This window comes from Pocillopora verrucosa, chromosome 12, assembly GCF_036669915.1.
Source record: "Pocillopora verrucosa isolate sample1 chromosome 12, ASM3666991v2, whole genome shotgun sequence".
Taxonomy (NCBI): Eukaryota; Metazoa; Cnidaria; class Anthozoa; order Scleractinia; family Pocilloporidae; genus Pocillopora; species Pocillopora verrucosa.
Genome location: NC_089323.1, coordinates 13,401,171 through 13,408,834, shown reverse-complemented (window position 1 = coordinate 13,408,834; position 7,664 = coordinate 13,401,171). Strand labels below are relative to the sequence as shown.

At 37.9% G+C, this 7,664-nt stretch overlaps 1 pseudogene; it reads left to right on the top strand.

Moving 5' to 3' along the window:
• Nucleotides 1-512: 512 nt before the first annotated feature.
• LOC131784269 (uncharacterized) lies at nt 513-7,336 on the top strand (annotated as a pseudogene).
• The last annotated feature ends 328 nt before the right edge of the window (nt 7,337-7,664 follow it).

Sequence of the window (7,664 nt, the reverse complement as noted above, 5' to 3'; positions counted from 1 at the left end):
TCTTCTGATTCATAGCTCTTTTTCTCAACGCTTCAAAGGACGTATTATAGTTCTCCTGCTTTAAATGCCATCCTGACGGACATTTCTGGAGTTATTTAATTAAAGCAAGTAATTTCTCTGATTTCAAAAGGTAGTTTACAAGTCCACAACTAGTCAACATTAGACGAGACGCCATACTACTTGCCCCAGTCTCCTGTTTACTTCACTTATAGCGTTCTGGAATATCCCCAGAGGGGACACCGAAATTGGATACGGGGATACCCCTGTTAAAACACACACACACACGGTATTAGCAAGCGGATACGTTCGCCAATGGCTCCGCTCGCAGTTTCCTTATGAACTCACTGAACGGCGTCAGCCCGTACAATTCCCCGACGTTGCCGAGAAGCTTTCTCGCGCAGCTTGCTACAAGGCTCGAGGGGTAAATTATCCGTTAGATTTTTGCTGCCAAAATATAACATTGTGACAAATACATCCTCGAGATGTGCTAGATGAGGATGAATTGTTTAGAAATGGGAAAAGAAAAGTTGTTACAGCGTGGTGACGATAGCAATAGACGTGACTGTCAAGGTCCTCCAACTGAAGATGATAACCACGGCGATCTGCTGGATGTTGAATTCACTACATCAAGAGAGTTCTGGATTAAGGTGAAGAGCGGCCTTCATCAGTCAAAAGTTTCCAAGTGGTGGAGAGATATTATTTGCACCGTTAGGTGGTTCGTTGCGGCCAAAATTATTTAACGTTATTCGTTAAGAATTGGTATCTCTCCTTTCGTTGCGCCCTCATAAATTGAGTTCTGTTGTTTTTACCTAAATTACTTTCATCGATATACTGTTCCTTTTCTTCCACATAATTTTCCTTTGTTTTTGTTATTCGTATGCGTTCTTTACCGTAGATTTCATTCATTCGGCTTGATCTTTTGACTGCGCTGGATTGTTTTCCTGTTTCGTTTTACATTGTCTTTAACCAGCCATTTGTTCTTATTCGTTAAGAATTAAACTTTATGTATTTTTTCCCTTTATTTCGTTTTCTCGTTTGTCAGTTTCTTTACATACCAAGTTACTACAATAAGTAATTGTAGTAACTCACTATCCGTAATTTTATTTTAGCAACCGCTTCGATTGTTCAATTCGCACCAATACTTCAGTTTGTTTTGTTTGTTGAAATATTTTTTGAAGAATACTAAAGAGCGTGTTTTGGACATGTATGAGTAATTTTGGCCCTAAAACGGTTTGTTACCTATAAATAATTAACGAAGCATGAGAGAGTTTAACAGCGCCTCCACGAGAGGCAAGCGATAGTGTCATTTCCAGGAATATTGCTTGTGTTCAATGCGTAGAATGCCACAATTATTGCTAATAAAACGGTGTCGTCGACCTAACTCTCTGCAATGTTAATCGGAAGGTTCACGAAAAGCAGAACGAAGGATTATCATGGAGCAGAGCAATGAATGAGGTGCGAGTTGAAAGAATGATTCAAAACTACAAGGAATGTGGGGAACTCGATAGCGAGGATCCAGCTCTTGTGATGCTAAAACAGTGGCCAGCATCAACACAATACAAAAATAGACCTGACAAACTTCCAGGCCTTGAAAAGCTGGTATGTTATTACTGTGTTAAATGATTGCAGTTAGATACCATTAAGAGAGACACAAAAGCCCTAAAAATATTTTGCAATTTGACAGTGTAGCATCATCTTAAATGAATATGTAAGAAAGGGTACATAAGAGACATACAACAGGAGATACATCCTTAGGAGTTAATATCATTCAGGTGCAGCTTAATAGGCCTGTTGTTCTGTCATGTTTTTACAGGTAAATCAACTTTTGGGGGTTCTGTTGGAAAGTGAACTGAATTCAGGCAATAGATATGAGTCATTTAGAGATAAAAGAGACAAAACAGAGAAGACGTTACTACACTATGCTGCAGAACTTGGGTTTTTACATGTTACCAAAACACTTGTGAAGAGATGTCCTCCACTGCTTGTTGGATTTACTCGAAGTCAACTAGGATCCCACAAAAGAGCCATGTTACCAGTTGAACTGGCATTAACAGGAGAGAGTGATGGGGTGGCATCATATCTAGTTAGGATGATGTGGCATGAAAGGTAGATAGGGGTGGATTGTTTTTAAAAGAAACAAATCATTGGCAGTGATTCTTTTATCATTTATTACACAAATTACTCACATAATACAAACAATCACAGGCAGTTGAAAAGTTCAGAATCTTCTTTTTGGTTACAAGCAAAATGATTTTAATGTAGGCATAAAATTTCCAATTTAACTCTCAGAGTGGTATTCCCACCTGTTTACATAATGATGATGGTACCATTAATTCATTTCTTCATTATTTTTACACAAAAATTTTCCTTTCATAAGTGTCAAGAAATTATTTTCTTCAAGAGCTGGTGAGGACACAAAAATTCTAAGCCATCTCTCTACAGTTTGAACTCCATCATTACCAATCCTAAAATGAAGGTGAGACTTTTGTGTGAATTAATTGTATTTCCTAGTGATAAATGATCAATTGTGGGAAATAGGGGGAAGTGGTACTGCTCTGTGTGCAGCCCTTAATTTTCTTCCAATGTGTCCCTAGATGTAACATAAACATAATACTGCAGTGTTGCATGATGCTATGATGGGGTTTTGTGGGAACATTTACTTGGATCTGCGGTGGCTCAGTATGAGCTTAATTGCCTTGTTTACCTTAGTAGTATTTGTTAAAACAGGATGATTTTTGTCAATATACAGTGTGGGTTACACATGAAGAGCTTTGAACCAACTTTTAGAAGGACAGTAACTTAACGTGTTAATTTATAGAGCTGCATTTTTATTGAAAAACATTTTCTTCCTTTAATGACTTTGAGGATGTTGCTACACAGACACTGAAAATGTTGGTTCATTTCACTTGTCTTTACATACCTCTTATTTGAAATTTGAATCTTGGGTCAATCTATGGTTAGGAAATTCTGTGTCTCAACTTAAAACACATTCTAGTACTTAATGGTTAGAATTATGCAGGATGATCATTAGTTTAATTACGTACAACATACAGAAACTGAGTTAACTGTAATGCCTTTATTTTCATCAGAAGGAAAACACTTATGACCCCTTAAATGTTGTCTTTCTTCATTGTTCTTTGGATTAAAACCCTTATGAAATGCAGGTGTGTGACTTTTTCTGTGCACAGTTCCATTCTTGATAGTTGATTATCAATTACCAAGAACAGAACTTTCTATGTGTTTAAAAAATAATAGAATAATTAGTAATTATTCATGTTCTTTGCCTTCTTAACAGAAAACAGTGGTGGCTGTGCTTGACCAGATGCTAAACCCTCACTGGCCTTACCTTCCAAAACGAAAGGACCATTATGTGTCTCAAGAAGAAAAGGAAGGAATTGAAGGAGTCTGGAAGACCATCCCAGAAGATCCATTGAACTATCAGTTTAATTATGCTATCTTGGATAGTGATGAGGGAGGACGACCTCCGAAAGTTTTGTTGACAGGACAAGATCAAGAGTCAGAAAACAAATATTTCAACTGGGGAGACAAGTCATGTTTAAACATGATTGCAAAGAGTAATAATAAGGTACATCTTAAGTTAGTGTATATGAAGTGTTAGGATAGAATGTTTCACTCACAAGATGATCAGTTAATCCCATGTTGCTTTAAGAAATGATAGCTTTGATGATGATGTCTATGAAGAAGTAAACAAAGCTTATTGAAGGAAAGTGTTCAGAAGTTAAGGCTTTATTCTGTTTCTGTGTCAGCAATTACAGTGCTGGCATCGTATCTTTGAATCTTGGTGCTATCACAATGAGTTACTAGCCTGAACTAAGAGTTTTCCTGAACATGTATGAATATTACTAAAATAAATAGTACAAAGAATTACTGAGCAGTACATAAGATTATAACTTTGATTGTACCACGTACAGTGCATGAGTAAATATATCTATTGCCTCGGCTACAGGAAAGTAGAAATATCTATACCAAAGAAACTCTGAACTATTTGGGAGTAACATGAGGTTTTTTCACTTTTGCTTTTGGATGAGTAATCAGACTTAAATGAGACTGTTGGTGAAGAGAATTGTTTACCAGGTAAAGCCAAGTTTGAATGATTGATTTTGTCAATTGTAATTGCCCCTAAAATTCTGCCTGGCTTTGGGTTGCAGGAGGCCTTGCAACATCCAGTGGTTAGAATGTTGATTAAGACAAAATGGAAAAGTTATGGGCATTTTTTCCTCAGGTAAATAATTTTTACCTTTCTCATTATGTTTGTAAGTTAAGATCACATACCCAAATGGACAGGTGAAGTGCACCAAAACTGAATAAATTCTCATCCCTCTAATAGAAAAAAGACTTGTTTTTTACTCAGCCTTCAAGTGGCATTGTATGTCATCTTCCTGCTGTTCTTGTAATTTTCTCTGCTGTATGGTTCAACCAAACCAGACCCCACCCAGTACAGTAGTGGAGCAGACTTGTTGTGTGGATTTTGTGAGATTGTCACTCTTGTCATGGTTGTCTTTTACATGTGTGAAGAAATGAATCAAATGAGAATGTAAGTGACTTTTAAGTCTTAGAACGCAACTAAAAGCATTGAGAATTATTTACATCAGATGAATAAAAATTGGTTTGTTAGTTCCTCCTTTGGAAAAACCCCTTCTTTTAATGGAAGATTTGGTGTTGAATCAACTAATAATTATCCCCTTAGTGATATTTTTCTCTATTTTTATCACTTGCCTGCTTGATATTGTATAGACATAGTAAGGGTAAATTTTTTCCTAGTTTCTCTAGGAGTCAATGGGTTTACCAAATGTGCCACATGTACCCAGCATTTTTATTACAAAAATAAAAATTTTTGTTCATGAATAAAGCTCTCCCGATGGAAATGATCTAGTGGAGTTATTAATCTTTTTTGCTTCATCTTTATAGAGAGAGGTATTCCTATTTCTCAGAGTGGATGACTCTATTTGACTGGTTAGGCCTGTTGCTGATACTGTGTATAATACCCTTGCGGTTCTCTGGTAGCAAAGCTCAATGGACAGTGGCATCTTTAGCAATCTTGTGTAATTTCATGAGGATTTTTAAGTTCTCATGTGTGACAAGGTAGGTAATTAATTTCATTAAAAAATAAATATTAAAGCTTTGACTTGAAATGCTTTATTTCGGTTGTATATGCACGATTGGCGTTCACAGGGCTCTCACTTGACTAACGATCTACATCAACTGATAAGTACAGGAAAAATATTTTTAACTCCACAAGTGGGGTGAAAATAACCGTCTCTCGGAAAGCAATTTTTATTTCAATATACTAATTATACATGCATGGACGTTTTAACGTACGATTTTAAGTCCGCATTGAAATACAGCTCAGCTCATTTATCTTACTTAGACTTTCATCTTTTCCAGGACTACAGGACTATACACAAAAACCTTGGCTAAGATCATTCAGCAAGACTTGACAAGATTCATGGCAGTTTTTGTTGCGATTTTCCTTCCCTTCTGTGGGGCTTTATTTTTATCTCTCCGTTCATCCAATCAAAACCAAGAATTAAGGTGCATCTAGTAATTCTATTTATTTCTCATTTCTTCTTGTTTGAGCTTAAGCTGAGTTATTCTGTGGGAAGAAAAATGTATAATGATTTAAGCTTTCCAATTCTGAAAACGCTCGTCCAGTTTCGGAGAAATACAATGCAACTGCCATTAAGACTTATTTAGTCTACTCGACGTGCATATATTCAGAAATGTTGTTTACGTTGTTTTAAATCTATTCTTTATAATCAGTGGCTTTGGAGATGTATTGTTGAGCGGTGTTGTTGCTCTCTCTGAGCAACGATCCATTGTGGCAGATTATTCAAGCTTCAAGTGAGTGACTGACTTAAGTACCCAGTTATATAATCAGCATGGATCGACAGCACACTCGCACTGCGCCTGACTCAACATTAGCCCTGACTTACATTTCCATGCTGTTAGGTTAGGGGAGGGGTAGGTGCGTAGTTGCTTAGATACTGACATTGTTTCATTCGTAAAGGTATTATATGCATACGTTACCCAACGTTTTACAATGGTAATCGCTGTGCTTGTACCGTAATTGTTGTGGATCTTTGTTCTCTGGCAGTTGGCTCTCCACTCTGTTGATGCTAGCGTACATGGGAACTGTACTTGTGATTTTACTAAACATACTCATAGCACAGATGAGCACAACTTACATTCAGGCCAAGAAAGTCGCCCGTGTGGAGTATGATGTGGATCGTATTTTACAGCTCACTCGTATGGAGAGATTTCCTTTTCTGGTACGTAGACGGAGATTACGGGTTTAAGAAGGAGGCGTTGGCGTGCATTGTAACGCATCCTCGTGTAGATGGGCATGTGCTCGCACGTTTGCAGCTAGTTTGCGTGCACGGGACTGAGTAATTAAAGGCAAAAAAGTGAAGGGGCGTTAAGTGAGTGACAAGATATTAACCCCTGAGACGGTGAACCCCACGAAAAACAAGTTTCTCATGTGCTAAATTTTTACTAACAAAAGCGAAAAATTTCAGTGATGGATACTCAATTTTGCTTATATTATTTCAATCAGCTCAAAACGTATTATGTCTGCTCAGTTAATGTGTGAGTGGTTTTTTTTTGCGTCTTTTCACTTGTCTTCTTATCTTCGTTGCAGAATTTACGCGTGAAGTATTACAAAGAGGGAGAATGGATCAGTGAAAAGAAACTTGCGGAAGGTTTGTAGTAATTTGAGCTCGCTTAAATTCACGATGAGATGGATTGAAGGGCTGGAACGAAGACTATGGATGAGCATTTTGTTCAAGAGTCCATTACAATAATATTTAGTAGGGAAATAGTTTAACTTCATTTCCGCGGCCATGTAGTAAATTCGATATCATAGAAACTCGACCAGCTATGAACGTGTAAAATTCTCATTTGCACGATAAGTTAATGACCAAATTATGCATATCCTTGTTTGGATTTAAAGTAGAAAACAGATGAGGACGGGAAGAGCTGGTTATTTGGCCACTGAAGGCTAATATACTCTCTCTCAGCCTAATGGTTTACTTACACTATTAAGAAAACTGAATATTTTCCGTGCTCATATTTACATTGCTGTAGAGCTCCTTGAATTCAGTGAAGATCGCAATCCTTGGGAATCAGTGGAAGAAAAGCTTAACGCGATAAGGTATGGATGATGCTTGAACTGAAATTAGGTCCGCTCATTTACATCTCTTTGCATTAGGCTGCCGTATCTCCCCGCTGTATCTCAATAATTTTCTTCTTTGCGACTTTTAATCCCAGGGATGTGATGAGAAAGATGGTAAAACAGATGAGACGTGAAAGAGGGTGAACAGGTGTCAGACATGTTGGCTCAACTACGGGAATATCATGTTCCATTCCATTCTAGCTTGTCACCAGGCCCCCAGTATTATCACTTCAGCACGAGGGTTTCTTCGCCCGCGCAAAAGTAGGAGGCCTTGAACAACGCGAGCCAACGAAGAGGTCTGCAAGGGGTCTGGCGTTGGTAGTTAGGTGCCAGGACCCCGGCAAACCTCCCCCTGACTCATCTCAAATCTTCTTGCGAGCGAAGAAACGGGTGTCCTCCAGCGATGATGATGAAAGCCTTCGTGGGCTACTCCAGTTCTTGAACACGACCTTTGGGCATTTGAAGTTCGTTT